Source organism: Cyprinus carpio, chromosome B15 (genome assembly GCF_018340385.1).
Source record: "Cyprinus carpio isolate SPL01 chromosome B15, ASM1834038v1, whole genome shotgun sequence".
Taxonomy (NCBI): domain Eukaryota; kingdom Metazoa; phylum Chordata; class Actinopteri; order Cypriniformes; family Cyprinidae; genus Cyprinus; species Cyprinus carpio.
In genome coordinates this window covers 11,166,128-11,186,006 of record NC_056611.1, presented here as the reverse complement: position 1 = coordinate 11,186,006, position 19,879 = coordinate 11,166,128, and the positions used below count along the sequence as shown (strand labels likewise).

General features: G+C 31.7%; 1 protein-coding gene across 2 annotated transcripts in view; it reads left to right on the top strand.

Annotated features, from left to right (window-relative positions):
* The window catches only part of LOC109093601 (leucine-rich repeat and fibronectin type III domain-containing protein 1-like protein), a 119,844-nt gene that overhangs the window by 46,254 nt on the left and 53,711 nt on the right, over positions 1 to 19,879 (top strand). Inside the window, exon 2 of one of the 2 annotated variants that reach the window (XM_042739205.1) lies at positions 2,079 to 2,284. The exons of the other annotated variant lie outside the window; for it this stretch is intronic. The gene's annotated coding sequence lies outside the window, so the exon portion shown is untranslated. The remainder of the gene's footprint in view (positions 1 to 2,078; positions 2,285 to 19,879) is intronic. 2 annotated transcript variants of the gene reach the window in all.

Sequence of the window (19,879 nt, the reverse complement as noted above, 5' to 3'; positions counted from 1 at the left end):
AGAAAGTATATTGTTTAACTGACAGCATACCGGTTTAGATTATATATATATATATATATATATATATATATATATTATATATATATATATATATATATATATATATATATATATATATTAATTAAAAAAATATATATAAAAAAGTTTAATGTCATTTCAGCAGTACATAATTTGACATATGATGGACATTACATTTGTACGTTCAGAAACAAATGACAAAAATAATGACAATTATCCTTTGACTGTATGTCTAGGGGACATTGTAAATAAGCTAGTGAGAAAGTGAAAATCTGGTTTAAGATTTTTATTTATTTATTTTTTCCACAGGGCTAAAAGTGTCCATAGTTGAAGAAATACCCAGTAATAGAATTTTTTTTTTTCAAGGAACAAAATGGGCACACCATTGTGTCTTCACAAAATAATACGATATCTGAGTAAGAGGATTTTTTAGCTTGGCTTTCTTCCCAGTAAGGGACATAAATGTCTAATTAAGAAGTTTTAATTAGGTTCATGGAGTGGGGGGATCATCAGGGTGAGATGTGGAGAGAGAAAGTGTGAGAGAGAGAGAGGGGGGGGGGGATCTGCAAATCTTATTGCATATAATAAGAAAAACCTTAAGCCATAATATCAAACAGCCACAATAGCCATATTGTTTTTTGTTTTATATATATATATATATATATATATATATATATATATTTTTTTTTTTTTTTTTTTTTTTTTTCATAATTTATCATTGCCTTCAGACCAAACAGTATTTAAAAAAAAAAAAAAAAAAAAAAAATGGAAGCATTTAACAGCTTAACGTGAATCTTGTGAAGATATGAGGTTGTGATGGGGGAATGAAAGTTAAATGAATAGTTCACCCAGAATTTAAAATTTACTGAAAATTAACTCACCCTTAGGCCATCCAGTATGTAGATGAGTTTGTTTCTTCATCAAAATAGATTTGGAGAAAGTTAGCATTACATCACTTGCTCACTAATAGATCCTCTGTAGTGAATGAGTGTCGTCAGAATGAGAGACCAAACAGCTTATAAAACACATTACAGTAATTTAAAAGTAACTCTAGTCCATCAATTCATATCATGATGGATTTGTTTCTTATAAACAGGCAGATATTTACTTCACAAGACATTAGCTAATGGACTGGAGTTGTGTGGATTATTTGTGGATCATTGTGAATTTTATTTTTTTTATCAGCTGTTTGGACTTTCATTCTGACGGCACCCATTCACTGTAGACGATCCATTACATGTCATGTAATGATACATTTCTCCAGATCTGTTCTGATTTTTGTAGTAATGCAATACTGTGATATATATATAATATATATATATATATATATATATATATATATATATATATATACATACACACACACACACACACACCACACACACACACACACACACACACACACACACATATTTATTGTTGTTGTTATGATAATTGTCATGAAAATGGTGTCACAATGCAAAAAAAAATCTTAATGGTCCTAAAATATGATTCATACTGTATTTTTGTTGTGAGAATCAAACACAAGCTCAACAAACACCAGCTCACTTTGCATAACTCCTACAGCATGTTCACCCTGAAAGGAGTAATTAAAATGGTGCAATCGACAGAAAAACCCTGTGCTGATTTAAGCAGCATTTGTTTGTGCAGGAACAAACTGTAATAATGCCAACTGTCCAGTGGGACAGCTATAACCACCAGCAATGCAAGAGGCAGACAACTGTAAAAGAAACACTTAAAATGATAACAAGAATTTGTTTCCAAAGAGAATGGAGCTAAATATATTGCGTATGGCAGCTATTATCAAGAGTGATGGTAGGAGCGTTCAAACAGCGTGACACTTCTGGGTCGTTATTAATGTCCTTGCTCTTGCCTCATTCCATTTTCTTTTTCGTTCCATTTGTTTTGTGATGTGAAAAAATAAGGGGTGCAAATTCGCTGTCTAGCTCTTGTTTTTGTCCTGGAAATGCATTGGCCTTCTTGTCCCGAGAGGCGAAAAATCCAGACAGACATGCTTTGTGTCTCGTGTAAATGTCCCTCCTCCCTTTCTCCTTTCACAGGTGGATGGAGCTCCAAAATCTGCACCGCTGTCAGTCGTGGCTCTGAGCGCCAGATACTCTCATGTTCCTGGGCCAATGCCTCGAGTCTCTGCTCTCTGCCAGCCTGTCCACATGTAGCAGCCCGAGTCTACAGCTATCCTCAGTGCTAACGCCGCCAGTGGAGCATTCATGAGCATCTCCAGCCATTCTAAGCTTCTCAGATAGAGGTACACTTCAAATCACACTGCAGTGAGGAGTTCAAGGAATAACGCACCCACAATTCTCTTATCATTTACTCACACACTAGTACTTGAACAGCAGGAGATATTCGGCACTGCTCTTTTAAATTGAAACCACAGACTGTTGAGTATCAAAAAGCATAATAAAAATACATTTCTGGTCAAAATTTTGGAATAATTAAATTTTATTTTATTTTATTTATTAGTATTTTTTTATTTTTTTTAAAGAAGCCTCTCAAAATAGACTAAAAACAGCTATACCGTGGGGTATTATTACAATTTAGAATAAGCATTTTATATTTTAATACATTTAAAAATCTAAAAATTAAATGTAAAGTCGGCAACGCCAAAGCTCCAAAAGTATCAAAAAACGTATATTAAAAAAAAAAAAACTTTTGCATAGTGTGTGACTTTTCGAGAGTCAGGAATATGTTTTGATACTTTTGCAGCTTTGGTGTTGCTGACTTTACATTTAATTTTTCTACTTGTTTTTTAGTCGAGCACCCATTTGAGATTGATGTGCATGCTTTTATTTGCATTTTAATACATTTAAACATATAATTTATTCCTGTGTGCTGAATTCTCATTAGCCATTACTCCTGTTTTCAGTGTCACACAACCTTCATAGTAATAATCAAATAAATGCAGGAGACTTCTTTCAAAAATATTAACAAATCTCAATTATTCCAAGCCTGTAGTGTATAAAGCTGTTCATATTTATTTTGGGCTATATTTAAGGTTTTCTGAAACGAAACAACCAATAATTAAAAATATTCCTTTGCACTTATATATATATATATATATATATATATATATATATATATATATATATATATATATATTGCACAATATACCGCAAATGAGATTTGAAAGCTGCATTTATATTATGCATAATTAATAGTGTTATTATAATAGTAAGTACGTGTAACGTGTAACAAGGACAAATAAAGTGTAACCTTATTTTGTAATTAAAGTATGTAAAGTATGTATATTAAAGTTGTTACATGTAAGTAGTTATTCCTTAACAATGATGGTGTCAAAAGACATTAAAATATAGCTCATGAATCGTAGGGATCATTTTTATTTTGCTTTTGCTGCTTTTGACAGTCCCTGGTAGCCATCCACTTTCAATGTAGCAACTTGGACCAAGAGCTACTTGGACATTCTTTCTTTTGTGGTCTGTGGAAGAAAGAAATTCATATGGGAATGGAAAGACATGACTGTACTTTCATTTTTGGGTGAAATATTCCACATTGTCCTAGATATGAAATTTCACACCTGAAATGACAAAGCAGCATGGATGTTAATGTTGGCAGCTGTCATGCCCTAACCTGATGAGACTCTTAGTGAGTTATCTTTATGAGCATTATTTGAGACATTTAGGTTTTATTCAGGCAAACAACTGAATTATTATTATTATTATTTTTTCTTTCTTTTTTTTTTTTAAGTTGTTTTAAGTATTTTCTTTTTTTTTTCCTCAGCAGTCACATTAAATTTATTAAAAGTGACAGTTAATAAGTGACATTTTTAATGTCAGAAAATATGTCGATGTCAAATAAATGCTGTTCTTTTAAACTTTCTATTCATCAAAGAATGCTGAACAAAATCTGGGCAAATGTTTTCAACACTAATAAGAAATATTTCTTGAGCAGCAAATCAGAATATTAGAATTATTTCTGAAGGACCATGTGACACTGAAGAATGGACAAATGATGCTGAAATTCAGCTTTGAATCACAGGCACAGGAATAAGCTGCCTATAAAATATATTACAACAGAAAACTGTTATTTTAAATTGTAATGATATTTCAGAATAGTACCGTTTTTACTGTATTTAATGAGAGTTTAGCAAACAACATCTGGATATGGACTACTACTCTCCATGTTTTTGAACACTGTGGTCAGTCTGGATTTTTAGCATAGAAGTAGTTCTTTATGGGTGCAATTTCATACACAAATGTCATACATTGCAAAACGCAGCAGCCATTACTATGGAAAGCATGTACTGTACCCGATATTGACCACACCGACTGAACAAACCGATCTGATTCCATTACTTGCAAAATGACAGTGCAGATAGCCACTCCTAAAGATCAAAAAGCAAATCAGTACTGGATGTACCTGAATGTTTTTCTCATCATTTCTCATCATCAATGTCAAACACTGCTTCCTACTGCCTAATCATCTGGATATGATTTGTTTACATAATCAAGTTGTAAGGCGCACCAAACTCTCCACATTAGACACTCTCAATTTAGAATTTAGCATTGAGTAATGTTGTTTTTGAGTGGAAATATAATGGACAAAAAGAAAAAAAAATATGCTGTTAGTTTACTTTTTCATTAAAAGTAGTCTTGTACGTTAATAATAATAATAATAAAATAATCCTCCTCAGCTCATATTCTTGTACTTAATGGTTTCCATTTTTTATATTTGCATTATACAGTAAAAGAGTCATGCATTATATTCGACTCAAAGGACTAGCTAATTTTCATATTTTTGTTATTTAATATCCTCCTACAGTTTCTAACTGTTATTGTGCCACAGTCATTAGTCATAACTCAATACTTAGTGGCATAAAGATATATATTTTTTGCTGTCATAGTCTCATAAGAAAAATAAAATGATAAACAAACCACAGTTGTTGAATGCCTAGCGTGTGTGGAAAAGCTCCATCCAGCACAGCAAAAACATAGCTATGGTCAGAGGTCAACTAAAGGGGATAAATGAAATTCAGCAGAAGTATGCATGTTCCTTCTGGAAAACAGTCCTTCCACGGTCTAGCGCATACCCTATCTGGCCTAATTCAAGGTGAAAGGTTCTTTAAAGCTCCAGAAACATGATGCTTTCAGATCTGACTGCTGAGGCCCTGTGGGTAGTAGCCTCAGTCCAAAGCATTTCAGTGACAGCTGACTCTAAATGTCGCATCAATAGTCAGAAACATCATTTTTCTTTGGGAATGATATGAGTGAAATGCTACAGACACACATGAAGCCGATGCAGGTGCTTTGAATGCATTAGGTGAATGACAGAATTGAAATGTTATTCCGTAAATGTCCTTACAAATCATTTTCTTGTAACTGCATTTCCTTCATGTAAAGGACAGAAATTGAGATACAACTTCATAATGTTTTGTGAATAATGGTGCTGTACTTTTTGGTACAGTGTCCAACATTGTTTTGTGCATTCAGTCCTTAAGGGGTGGAATACATAACGGTGTCAATCCAAGTGTGTGTATATACTGTATAATAGGGCTGTGATATTACTGAATTAAATAAAAACAAGTTCTATTTCCATATTTTATATATATATGTATATATATATATATATATATATATATATATATATATATATATATATATATATATATATATATATATATATATTAGGGCTGTCAAATAAAAGTTTTGTTTACATAATATATGTATGTGTACAGGGTATATTTATTATGTATATATAAATACACACACATAAATTATATATTTAGAAAATATTTACATGTATATACATTTATATATTTATATTCTTATATTTTTTATATTATATATAAATATATTTAATATATAAACATAACATATTCTTCTTAAATATATACATGCATGTGTGTGTATTTATATATACATAATAAATATACACAGTATACACACATATATTATGTAAACAAAACTTTTATTTTGGATGTGATTAATCGTGATTAATCATTTGACAGCCCTAATATATATATATATATATATATATATATATATATATATATATATATATATATATATATATATATACACAATAAACTCTATTCGTAGTAGTTTAAAAAATGTTGTCATTTGTTTTCTTCCATTTTGTTTTGATATTCTTATTGTTATTATGATTGTATTATTTTTTCTGTTTTGTTTTGATTTTGTTTTAGGCATTGTTTTGATTTGCTTTTTTGTTATTTTTATGTTGCTTTGTTTTGTTTATTTTTTATTTTGTTTTTCTGTTGTTGTTCTATTTTGTATTTTGCTTTGTTGTACTTTTTGTTCTTTCTGTTTTTTTTCTTCTGTTGCTTTGTTTTGTTTGATTGTTTTTTGTTATTTGCACTGTGTTTTGTTTTTGTTGTTTTGCTTTACTTTTTTTCTGTTTTGTATTTTGCTTTGAGTTGATCAGGTTTTAATGGTGCTTTGGTTTGCTTTGTTTTGTACCTTATGGTTGTTTTGCTTTGATTTGTTTTGGTCTTTGCACTGTATTTTGTTTTTATAAATGTTTTTTTTATGTTGCTTTTTTGTTTTGTTTTGTTTTGCTTTGTTTTGTTCTTCGCATTGTCTTTTGTTTTTATATTGTTTTGTTTTGCTTTTTCTGTTTTTTATTTTGCTTTGTTGTGATTTTGTTATCCTTTTTATATGGCTTTTTGTTTGTTTTGCTTTGCTTTGTTCTTTGCATGGTTGTGTTGTGTTTTTATTTTGCTTTCTTTTGATTTATTTTGTTTGGTTGTTTTGTTTTGCTTTTTTTTTCTTCTTTGCATTGTCTTTTGTTTTTATATTGTTTTGTTTTTTTCTGTTTTGTAATTTGTTTTTTTGTGCTTTTTGTTCTCTTTTTATTTATTTATTTATTTTTTGTTTGTTTTGCTTTGCTTTCTTCTATTTTGTATGTTGCTTTGTTGTGCTTTTTGTCATATATTATGTTGTGTTTTTATGTTGCTTTGTTGTGCTTTATTTTGTTTGTTTTGATGTTTTGTTCTTTGAATTGTCTTTTGTTTTTCTTTTTTCTTTTGCATTGTATAGGTGTTTTTTTTTTTTAACACACATATAGGAGCGTAACTTGTACTACTAGGGCTTCATCACAGTGTGGGCAGCGAATGAATAGCAATGGGGGTCTGAAAGGTTGTCTATGCTAACCAATGGTAATGTGTCAAGACCACATCTGTCTGGCTGACCTCATTCAGCAGTGGAGCTTCACACACTCATCCAGACAATATGGTAGAGGGTAGATGATGACAGTATCTGGAGAGGGTGGGCGGCAGAGCTTTTCAGGGTCATTTAGGCTGTAGAGGCTGACTGATATTATATGTTTACTGACTGAGAGAGGTTATCTCACAACCGAGCAGGAATCAAACCAGTCACTCCTTGGCCAAGTTTATTTTCCTCAGGGTATCCATACGGCACTGCACTAATTAAGGCAAACATCAGCAGAACGCCAAGCAGAATTTAGTCATTCAAGGGCACATAATTTTCTTATTCGCTGGTTACATTTTCCTTATGTTGAATCTCCCTATGAAAATAACATGACATGAGTAGTTACACAAACCGAGAGGACAAATGAATGCTGAATATGTTGGCAGGGCAGGATTAAGCATCTGATGATGGATTATTGACTTGAAAAATACATCTTCAGTTCAAGACCTAGAAAACTGAATCACACAAACTGGGTCAGATTAAATTATCTCAGCATTTTTGATGAAACCGTTGAGTTGATATAATTATCATTCCGTATAGAGGCTTGTTGTCTGAGCACACTTATATAAGTGATCAATCATAACAATGATGCGCTTCATGCAGTGATTTTCTAACTGCGAAACCTCTTGAACTCATTTGACAGTGATTTAGAAATTAAGTTTGAATAGACAATAGGTTTTGATTCAGATGCATTAGTATAAATCACTGTGGCTAGAACACACATCCCATTCAGATATACATATTTAGATGAGTCTGTTGTGTCTGTGAAACAAAATCCTCATTTCAGTTTGGAAAGTACTTTTGAAAGACATTAATGGACTAAAAGGATTGGTGTTTATTCAGGGGTATAGCACACCTTTTTTTTTTTGCCAATGTCTGTGCCAGTCATGCATCACTTGGTGTACATTGCAAGGCTTAATAATAATTTGTATATAATAATAATAATAATAATAATATAATAATAATAATATAATAATAATAATAATAATAATAATAATAATAATAATAATAATAATAATAATGGCCAATGATCAGAGCAGATTATAACCCTGTTACTAAAAATGTCTCAATATAGGGCTGCTATAGGTGACATGTTAATGCAATAATAATAATAATAATAATAATAATAATAATAATAATAATAATAATAATAATAATAATAATAATAATAATAATGGCTAATGATCAGAGTCAAGAAAGAAAAATAATCATCATCGGCAGATGTCATTTTTCTTCTTCTTCTTCTTATTGTTTTTCTTCTTCTTCTTCTTCTTCTTCTTCTTCTTCTTCTTCTTCTTCTTCTTCTTCTTCTTCTTTTTAATTTTTTTTTATAATTGGAAGACATTTATTTCCTTAAGAAAAGCAAATTATTGGCATCGGCATATGTCATTATTATTATTAGTAGTAGTGGTAGTAGTTTTTTTTTTTTTTTTTTTTTAAGAAAAAAAAGGGGGAAGTCATGGCCTAGTGGTTAGATAATTTGACTCCTAACCCTAAGGTTGTACATTTTGAATATTATTTCATAGTATTCGTCCAAATCTAATGAAACATGATGTTTAATTCATTCATTCTTTCATTCATTCTTAAATATTTAAAATTCCAGAGTTGGGTATAATGCATTACACAGTAAGCATTTGTGTATTCTAATTATGTTTCATGGTAACGCAGTAAAGTAATGTGTTACATTTTAAATTTATGTATGTTGATTTTCATCATTTGATTTAATTTAGAGTTACTAATGTCAATAAAATTATGTTATTTTAGTTACAAATGCAGTGTCAAAAAAATATGAAGTAAAAATCATGTTTTGTGCGTCAGTATGCCCTTTAATAAATCACCAGAGAATGCAAACTAAAATGCAGATGAGTCCTACAACATTTAGATGCAAAGAAAGGTTGCCTATATTTTAAAATGTTGCACTCTACATATTTAGTCTGGCATTATAGTTTGGGATAAGTTAAACAAGTGAATGTGTACAAGTTTATGTCACAGTAGTCTCGCTGAAGGTCTGGAATCTATGGCAGCTTTCATTGGCCAAGGCCCACCCATGAGGCCGTTTGTCCGACATATCAAACAACCAATCTTACTTTGTTTCGTTCATCGTCACATTTTGAGGCGTGGAAATGTCGCCACAATAACAGATTGGTGTGTAAAACTCTCAGACATATTTTAAAGATTCTATGCCTCGAACTTTAAATATTTCACATACTTTTGAAAATCCAGCATTTAGTTAATCCTGATAAGTGTTTGTCTCAGTTGTAAACACTAGGCTTTCTTCTTTCGTGAGGGGGTTTGGCGCCATGGTGTCTTTGTTTCCAGGTGGAACGTTAAAGAACGCGACACACATGTCTACAAGAAATCCTGTAGAATTCAACCAATCCGATGACGACTTCGACACTCCTGAAGTGTTTCCACTTTTGTGTGCCATATGCATCAGACGTTTAGCCAACGCTCTGTGGGCGTGACGTCTGAGGCTGAGATTGATGTCACAGTAACACTAATATAGCCTAAGTAAAAATAAATTACTCATCAGAATGAGATCATCAGCTGGATTTAGAAGACTGTCCCTTGCGTTGGTTTCATACATATTGTTTTATTAGAGAATATTTGTTTTCGACATGACTTACTTCATTTAATAATATACACTTCAAACTTTCTTTAGACATATTTCTCATTTAATTTTCGTTCATTTTAGTGACTCGTTTCAGGAAGATATTCATGGAGACTGAGAATGCAGAAAGTGCACCATATTTGTTTTCTTTAATTTGAAGATAAAAAAAACAAACACATTTTGTTAATATTGGGAGTGTATACAAATAACACTTAAATTAATAAAATAACTATGAGTTTTCTCTTTTGATAACTTGAAAAGTAAAGTAAACTTGAAAGTAACTTGAAAGTGAAGTAATTAGTAATCTGATTACTTTTTAAATGCAGTAATCAGTAATGTAATCAAATTACAATTTTAAAGAAGTAATTAGTAATTTGTAGTGGATTACTTTTTTGAGTAAATTACCCAACACTGGTTATATCTAAAATGAGTTACATAATTGTAATAGTAATAAGACATACTGTATTCCGTTTTAAACTTCTATGGATATTGTTACATGTCTCTTCTGATGATGTAATACCCTGTTTACATGGCTGTAAATATCAGTGATTTGGTAATGGTTGTTTAGGAAAAGATTAGTGTGCCGGAAATGGTAGTGCTTGGGCTTTAAATCAGTGTGGGCTGTGGATTGTGGAATTACTGTCTCGAAAGCTGATAAGATCTTATTTGTGTGTTTGTGTGTGCAATGATGTTTGACCTCCATGCTTAATGGCTGAGTGAATGCATGACTATAGCTAACACTATACATCATCATGCCCATGGTCAGAATGCAGTAATAGACTTCATCACATTAACATAATTTGTAATCACATGCTTTTCCCCAAAATAAGCACTTATAGTGCCTATATTGTGTGCAAAAAACAAAGTATGTCCTTCATATAATGTCAGAGCTGCTTTATTTCACTGTTTCATGTTTTATGTATGAGGTTTATTTAGCAATGATGGATTTGCAGAGCACGTGGTTACAGCATTTATTGTTTAGTTGAAAAGAATGAAAGTTAGTCCCTTATGAAATTGTATAATCTCATCAAAAAAATGATCTGGAAAACAGAATAAGATATGACAGCTGCAGAGAACAGGAAAACTTCCTTTCTAAATATGATTTTTGCTGAGGTTTGTTTGCAGCTCATGTTGTCAAATTGTGAATCTTGTGTTTATGGCAGTTTTAGGTTTGTTTCTAGTCTAAATAGGCCTCTGTCTGTATTTTGCTATTCAGAATAGTGAGCTGAGGGAACAAGTTAGACATCAATGACAAAAAAATGAGGGCACATGAAATGTGCAGTGAAAAGTCCATTAGCAAGTTGCATTTGTAAGTTTGTCTTCAAAAGGTGCTTTAGAATTTTCGCAAGGCCATGGGGAAGGAATTTGCAAAATCTTACATATTTAAAAGCTTGAATTATGGAAATATTTGCCAAGTTAACACATGTGGGAATATATGTTTAGGGCCTAAGGCGGTAGGTTTGGCAATCAATGAATGCAGCTGCTAATGAAACCTTCAGTACAGAACGCTATACAGTCACATGAACATTCTGCAGGAAAGGCCATTATGCACAAGAATAACAATAAAATAGTGAATTTGCTTTAGAATGTTAATTAAAACTGCTTTATATGTTGGAACTTTCTAAGAAAAGCCGTAATAATGGCTTAATAATTTAAACTTGGGGCAGTCAGTAGAAACTCTTATTCAGAGTCTTATTTAAAGAGCATGTGGTGCTTTTAATTGGCAAATCAGTCTAGGAGATATGCAAGAGAAAGATTAAATCAGAATTATGATTATTATTATTATTATTCTTCTTCTTCTTATTATTATTATTCACAACATTTTGCAAGTTATATACTGTACATTAATACTTCTTTGTAGATAATAAAATACAAATTAAATTAAATTAAAACCACACATTTATTATTATTATTATTATTATTATTATTATTATTATTATTATTTTAAGATAATAAATGGCAAATGTAACATATGTGTTTAGGAGCAAAAATAATAAAAAATACGTTATCAGTGTTTTTATTTATTTATTTGTTTGTCTAGACTATAAGGATATATATATATATATATATATATATATATATATATATTATATATATATATATATATTAATTTGGCATCCCCCTAAACTCTGCGATATGATCTATCTATTGTATTCCCAAACACAGACACTTACAGAATCTTACAGTCACTCAGGAAAAAAAAAAATAAAAAATAAAGCAACAGGAATATTTCCAAATGCACACAGAAAGCTATCTTCAAAAGGCAGCGTATATCTTTAAATAATTTGTCTTATCACATCAAAGAAAGTGGCCTAGAGGGACAGCTGCATGCAGGGCTGCTGAATAGAAGCCTGTCTCACGAAGTACACCACTGCTTTTCCTGTCTCCTTGAAACCGCTCTTTTGAAGAGCTGCCCAGTTCTGCGGGAGCCCCGCGCAAAGGTCACGGCCAATTATGTGTTTCTGTATGTGTTGTTGTTTGTGTATTTTCTCTTCCTGCAGCACTGTGCGTATTAAAGAGCTCTTTAAGAATGCCCTCTGTGATTCACATTGGGTCATCAAACCAAACTGCCACTTTTCCTTGTTTGACCCAGCTTTACATTTCCATGGCTGTGTGGAATTTGACATCTCTGAATTAATGGAGTTTAATTCAGAAAACAGCCATTACTGCAATATTTGAAAAATAATTCAATAGCCAACAGTTTTATATAGGCTGTATCGGGTATGTTAATTACTAGAATCAAAGCAAAACTATTTATCTTACATACTTATTGATTGGCTAGACAGCAAACATGATGGATTTTGCCTGTAAACATGCAACATGCAATAATCTTCTCAAATTTGATTACTGACTATATAATTTCATGTCAAATGTAGAACTTGTCAAATGACTGTGATGTACACAAATAAGAAAATAATAATAATAATAATAATAATAATAATAATAATAATAATAATAATAATAATAATAATAATAATAATAAAAGGCTTAGTTCACTCCTTAATTACTCACCCTCATGTCGTCCAACCCCGTACGACCTTCGTTCATCTTCGGAACACAAATTCAGATTTTTTATTTTTTTATTTTTTTTTTTATGAAATTGGCGAGCTTTCTGATCCTCCATAGACAGCAATGCAACTGAAATGTTTCCAGGTCCAGAAATGTAGTAAATACACCGGTAAAACAGTCATGTGACATCAGTGGCTCAACTTCAGTTTTGCAATGCTACAAGAATACTTAACTACAAATAACTACACTGAAAAATGTGTAATTATAAAAAATAAAAATAAAAATAATAATAATAATAATAATAATAATATCTGTAATTGTGTTATTATTATTAATAATAAATTATTATTATTATTATTATTATTATTATTATTATTATTATTATTATTATTATTATTTTATTAAAACTTGAATATACCTATTCAGAGAAAGAGTTTTACTTTTGTGTTTGTGGCAAAAATAATACAAAATATATTTATGTTTTATACTGTAACATATACCAAAACATATATAATTATTTATATAAAAAAGTCTAAAAATGTATGTCTCAGTACAACAGCAGAATTATTTAGCTTGTAATATTGTAACTTTTTTCTTGTATTAATTACAAAACATAGATTCATTAGTAATATAGTGATAGAATAGTAATAAGGTTTCTCTTGGGGTGGAGGGGGTACTTTTTTAATCAGGCAATCTCTTGGTGCTTTTAACATAATTTTACTAATCAGGATCCAAACAGGAAGTAAAGATGCTTTAATTTAAAAAGTGTTTACGGTTTACCTCCTACTACCATTTAAAATTGCAGTGTTTATGTGCACCTGCTTCCATGTTCGTTTATTCAGCGTCCTGCAGTGTGACCTTTAACAATCACAAAGTATACATATTTTCAGCATTAATAAGCAAAAAGTAGGTTAGAGCTGTACTTATGTGTGTAGACATTAACATAAGTGTTGGCAACAACATTTCAAAATAGTTTAGTGTGACAGCAGTGTCATGCAGTGCAGTACTTGCAATATCTGCAATAATCCAATTAGAACTGCTTTAAGCCACAGTTTCATTTTTTTCTATTATTATTATTATTATTATTATTATTATTATTATTATTATTATTATTATTATATCGTTGTTAATAATAATAATAACAATAATAATAATTTACAGACTTGAATGCTTATACTTGTGAACATTTATTTATCAGTAAACATCTCATTTAAACATTTAAACTCACGTTGCACAGATTTTTGTCTAATCCTATGCTCTACCATTAGCATTGATTGATTGATTGATTGATTGATTGATTGATTGATTGATTGATTGATTGACATTCTCATTTTAGACCATCTGATTGGACAAAAATCTGTGTAGTGCAAAAGATTATTCAATGAGATCACACTATACATGTTTTAATTATGATTTTAAATTACTTTTTTTACATGCTTAGGATTGCATTTGCATATAAATGGGGTCTTTAATGTTTTATGAATCATTTGTAAATAGTCCCATTACTAATTAAATACATTTTCATGGTTAACTACACCTTGAGCTCATGCTATCGATTATCCCAATTAAACAAATGAAAAATGTTCTTCTATAAAGGATCTGTGAAATCAGACAGGTTAACTGATAAAAGTCTCTGAGAACATTATAGACCACTAAAAAAAAAAAAAAAAAAAAAAAAAAAAATGTTATCACATTTGAAACAAGTTTCAAGGATATTCAGGACATCGTCTCCCTCAGAGACTTGACACAGAACAAAAAGTTCATCCTGCTACAATCTGTGATTAAAACGTCTCTATTTTCTTAGTGGGGAAACCCTCACACTGTGAATATATGAATCCACTGGATTTAAATTGAAAAGTCAAGCCATGTTAAATGGGCCAGTGACAATCTGCAGTCAAATGAGGCCTACAGTAACCAGGAGGATTGTGATAGATACACAGGCCTCAAAAAGAGTGGAATTGGCTAACTGCTGTTAATTGAATACATCTGCAAAAGCATCTGTTTTGGCTAAAAAAAAAAAAAAAAAAAAAAGCCTCTTTCTGTGGATTGTCCAGGTGTGGCTCATCTATACGGGCACCAGAATGTTCATCCAAAACATAGACCTCTATATAAACTGAATCAATAATTATCTGTAAATGTGTTTAGCATTCTGCAACACATATTATATATATAGTGGATCAAATTGACAAAGTAGGCTATACGTTAAATCCTTTAGTTTAAATGTGCTCACATGAATGGCTTTTATATGGTTCTGTTGTGTTTGTTTTGTTCATTCTTAGAATCCTTACCTGAATTGCTCCCCAACTTGTAACATTTTAAATCAACATTTGGAGGTGATAAATACTATATTAAGGCAATTATTATATTATACATTTTATGCATGTAAAATTACTTTGAGCCTTTCAGTCAGCATTAGCGCGCCACCCACAGGATAACGCAAGGACATATCTGCCAAAATTTTGTCCCCATGTGTTCAGAGATTAGAATATAAAGCTTACAAAATGTTTTTCATATATTAGTGCTATGACCCAGAATCTGACCCACCTAAATTTACAGTCAGGAGCCACTACTGGGATTGTCATTGTTCAGAACTGAGAAGCAAACCACAGTACTGAAGTACTATATACAAGAAACAAACTCATCTACATAACAGTTTACTTAGAAAGTATAACAATTTAAATGAAGAGTTCACCCAAAATTGAAAATTTGCTGAGAATATACTCACTCTCAGGCCATCCAAAAATATGCACAGATCAAACAATGTTTACAAGCAAAAACAGTCCAAGACAGTTATAACCAAATGTGTTGTTTAGTTTTGATGTGAGAGGACAACAGGAGATTCATTTGTATGCACTGGAGGAATGCTTTATGGATTTATATTTTAGCGAGAAGCAATGGTTTAAAGTTAAAATGCTTTAATGATGGATTTGTTTCTTAGAATTAGTGTTTGAATTACTTGTGGATTGTTGTGATGCTTTTATCAGCTGTTTGGGCTCTCATTCTGACGGCACCCATTCACTGCAGAGGATCCATTGGTGAGCAAGTGATGTAATGATAAATTTCACAAATAAATCTGTTTCAATGGAGAAACAAACTCATCTACTGTAGACCTTGGATTTTTTTGGGTGGGGTCAATTATTCCTTTAAGTGAAATTCTCACCTACTAGTTGGGTTTAATCATTTATTTAAATGGACCAGGGGACATCTGCAGTCAGTTACTAGGGATGAAGAATAGAAATGGCTAAATGTTGTTATTTGAATGTGTTATGTACTTGAAGCATTTGTTTTGACTCAGAAAAATCCCTGTTTCTGCGGATTGTCACTGTGACTACATTGATATAATTCAGATCGGTGTTCAGTACTGAGTAGCAAACCACAGGCCCACTGTTAAGATAAAATGCCTGATAATGGGATGTGATTAATGCACTCTCTGTTTTAGATTGTCATAGCAACATGAACTAATGGGCATAATTTTACCCGAGATGAATGAATGCTGGAGATAGCTGATATCCAGGGTAAAAAGCTCGGGGTTTGTGTTTCTACTGGTCTCCGAGTTTTATTTTTATGTTTTTTACTCTCAAGCCAATTTGGTGCGCCCCAAAGGGGTCTCCATCTTTGATGACACCCGACTGGGCCTCCATTGTCCCGAATTAAATCCATTGTGAATTTTTAATTGAAATACTCAGAACAGTCACTTTCATTCACTTCGTAATTCGGCACATACTGTGAGAGACAGACAAGTATGACATTCGCCCTGCGGGTCACGTCTCAAGTCTCAAGGCAGCATATGATTACTGTGATTGCTTGGTTCTGGAGCTCTCCACTGGATGGCATTGATTGAATCACAAAGGGCTTTGAGTCACATGATGATGCACAACAATGCATTGCAGCAAAGTAGTTCCAACTAATATGCGGCTGCTTTGAATAGACGGACAAAACCAAAACAAGCAAGAAAAATAATGCAGCAGTTGTACAGAGCTGTCATGTGAGGTAGTTTTTTTTTTTTTTTTTTTTTTTTTTTTTTTTTTTTTTTTCTTCTAGGAAAAAGAAGTTCAGACCGATTTAGCACACTTTTACCTCAGGGCCCATGGGCACTCTGGTAGAAAGCAGACATGGATGTGGTAATCCATCTCCATTGCGTCAGAGCTCTCCGGGCCAGAAATTCTGTCAGTCGCAGACGCATGAAACGGTAGAGAGACTCCGGAAATCACTTACTGCCTCTCACTAGCGTCAGAGTAAAGTGGAAGAGAGTCACTCTCTCCGTCTACTTCAGGTAGTTTTATCCACCAGTCAGTCTTTAAACGTAAGCTTCTTACAGATGGAGAGGTTTCAGGAGAAGGATCGGCTTCTGTTCTGAAGGGTATTTGAGTATTACCATGAACTAATCTTTCATTAATTCCCAGTGGAAAGTCCTATATACTGTATATGATGTGGCTTTAGCTTAATTCAGTGACTGAACAATCAGCTGCGTTATATGTGCTATGTCTTGATGTTTAAAAACTTTCTCCTTATAGTTTAATGTGCAGAGTCAGCTGTGAGTCTGTTATTTGTAGGTCTCCCTAATTATGTTCTTTTTAAGATTGAATTTTGACAATGATCTGCTTGTTTGTCAGATTCATAACAAATATATAAGTTATAAAACATAATCCATTTTAATTGCTAATACACTAATAAACTCCAATTTGGGGTCTGTATTTATTTGATCAAATTTACAAGTAATATTATTAAATATTATTACAGTAAAATAACTGTTTTCTGTTTGAATATATTTTAAATTGTAATTTATTTCTGTGATTCAAAACAGAATTTTCAGCATCATTCAGTATTCAGTGTCACATGATCCTTCAGAATTATATTATTCTGATTTATTTGCAGGTCAAAAACATTTTGTATTGTTATCAATGTAGAAAACATTGCACTGCCTATTTTATTTTATTTATTTTTTTCTTCAGGGTTGTTTGATAGATAGTTCTATACATCAGCAATTTAAATAGAAACGTCATGTCACATGATAAATGTCTTTATTGTCCCTTTTGATAAATTGAATGCACTCATGCAAACAAACAAATACATAATCTGCCTCCAAACTCTAAACAGAAGTATAAGTTGTGGATATAATACACTGTTTATAAAAGCAGGTATTGAAATCTGTTAGTTAAATAAAGCTGCTTTTGCTCAGATTTGAGCTTACAGACCTGTTACTTTGAACGCAACTCTTTAGATTTTGAGATAAGCTTTGAAAAAAAAAAAAAAAAAAAAAAATCCAGAGTCATGTCAAATCATCAACAATTAAACACAGATAACACAGTAATAGAGTAAAAAGAACATCACACTGTTTGTTGAAGCCATGTGGTACAGAAAAACTCACATTTAACTGGATGCCGAATCAGATTGATACATCAGAGATAACTTTCTATGAATTTGATGATTAGAGCAGTCTTTAAACAAACCTCATGAGAGTATTTGTCTGGCGTATTCCCTTTTTTATGTTTTCTATTTTACATGACTGTGTTGTGATGAAATGCAAATTCTTTGGCTCACACAAGGCAACTACAATCAAGTTACTAGTCCATGGATACAATGGATTCAGTCTTTGTTCCTTTCTAAATACCAAATAAATAAATAAATAGAAAACATTACATCACATTCTTTAAAATCTTATTACATACAGTGGCATATTTGTTCATACTATTCCTTTTTCGAAATTCACACACTAAAAACATTTAATGGCTTATAACGAGTCTCACATAGATCATTATGTTGTAAAGTCAATGGCCGTAGCAGCAGAAATTAGGTCATAAATAGCCCTTTTGTCAACCAGAGGGGCAGCTTTATGATGACATAGCATAATAACCACAGAATAACAGCTATAAATCTATTAAACAGTTTGTCAGATGCATCTCAGCAAAACAAAGACTTTGCTGCAACTTTGTTTAGGCAGGACAGATTTGCTTCGTAATGTTGTCATTTCAATTCTGTTGAATGGCATCCTAATATACACAAAGATTAATCTCTATTTTAAGTCTATCTCAAGACCTGCTGAGATGCACCCATTTCATGAAGGACAGATACTTTAGAATAAACCTTATCTGTAAAATGGGGAATGGTTTTATTGTGATTGCGGGGAGAAGACAGAATTGAATACAGAATTGTTTGTACTGGTCGCTCTCTTTTTTTTCTCTCTCTCTCTCCCTCTCAGAGGAATTTGATTTTGGAAAACATGCAGTATTTGTATTGTTGCAGTGTCTCCTAGGATATTTAATGCAGTTTCAAGAGGTTACATATTTCTGCCACCTTGCATCATCATCTTCACACAAACTTACTTATAATGAGTTGATTCTACATTACCATGTAACCATAACATGGAAAAGCCACATTTTGCTGTTGCCATGGTACAAGGATTCTTACTTTTGAAATCAGCGTATCTAGTATGCTTTGATACATAGTGGTGCAAAAAAAAGCCATTTTTACATAACTACATTTCCATCATGTGCTTTTAATATCACTCTCTGACCTAGTCAAAGCCCAGAGTGAGTATCTCTCTGTGTTTTTACAGTACCTAAGTAAGAAATGTAGGTAACACTTTAGTATAGTGACCAATTGTCATTATTAACAAGTTGCTTATTAGCATGTAAATTAGTTACATATAGGCTGTCTATTATACTTATAAAGGACATAGTAATGCCTTATTCTGCATGACCATATTTTAGATCCCAATACCTAAATTTAACAACTACCTTTCTAACTATTAATAAGCAGCAAATTAGGAGTTTATTGAGGCAAAAATCATTGTTAATGGTTTCATAATAGCAAGGAATTGACATTCAAATAAACTGTGATTAAAATGTTTTTATTTTTATTTATTTATTTATTTATTTTTTTATCATTGAATTGATGTCTTATATTAGCTGTTTCTAAGACCCCAAATGATATAATGTTTATTATGCAGTACAGCTGAACCTTGAAATTTTGTTTATAATTAATTCAAATTAGACTAGAAAGAGTCATGAAGTATCAACCAGATACTTCAACGTTA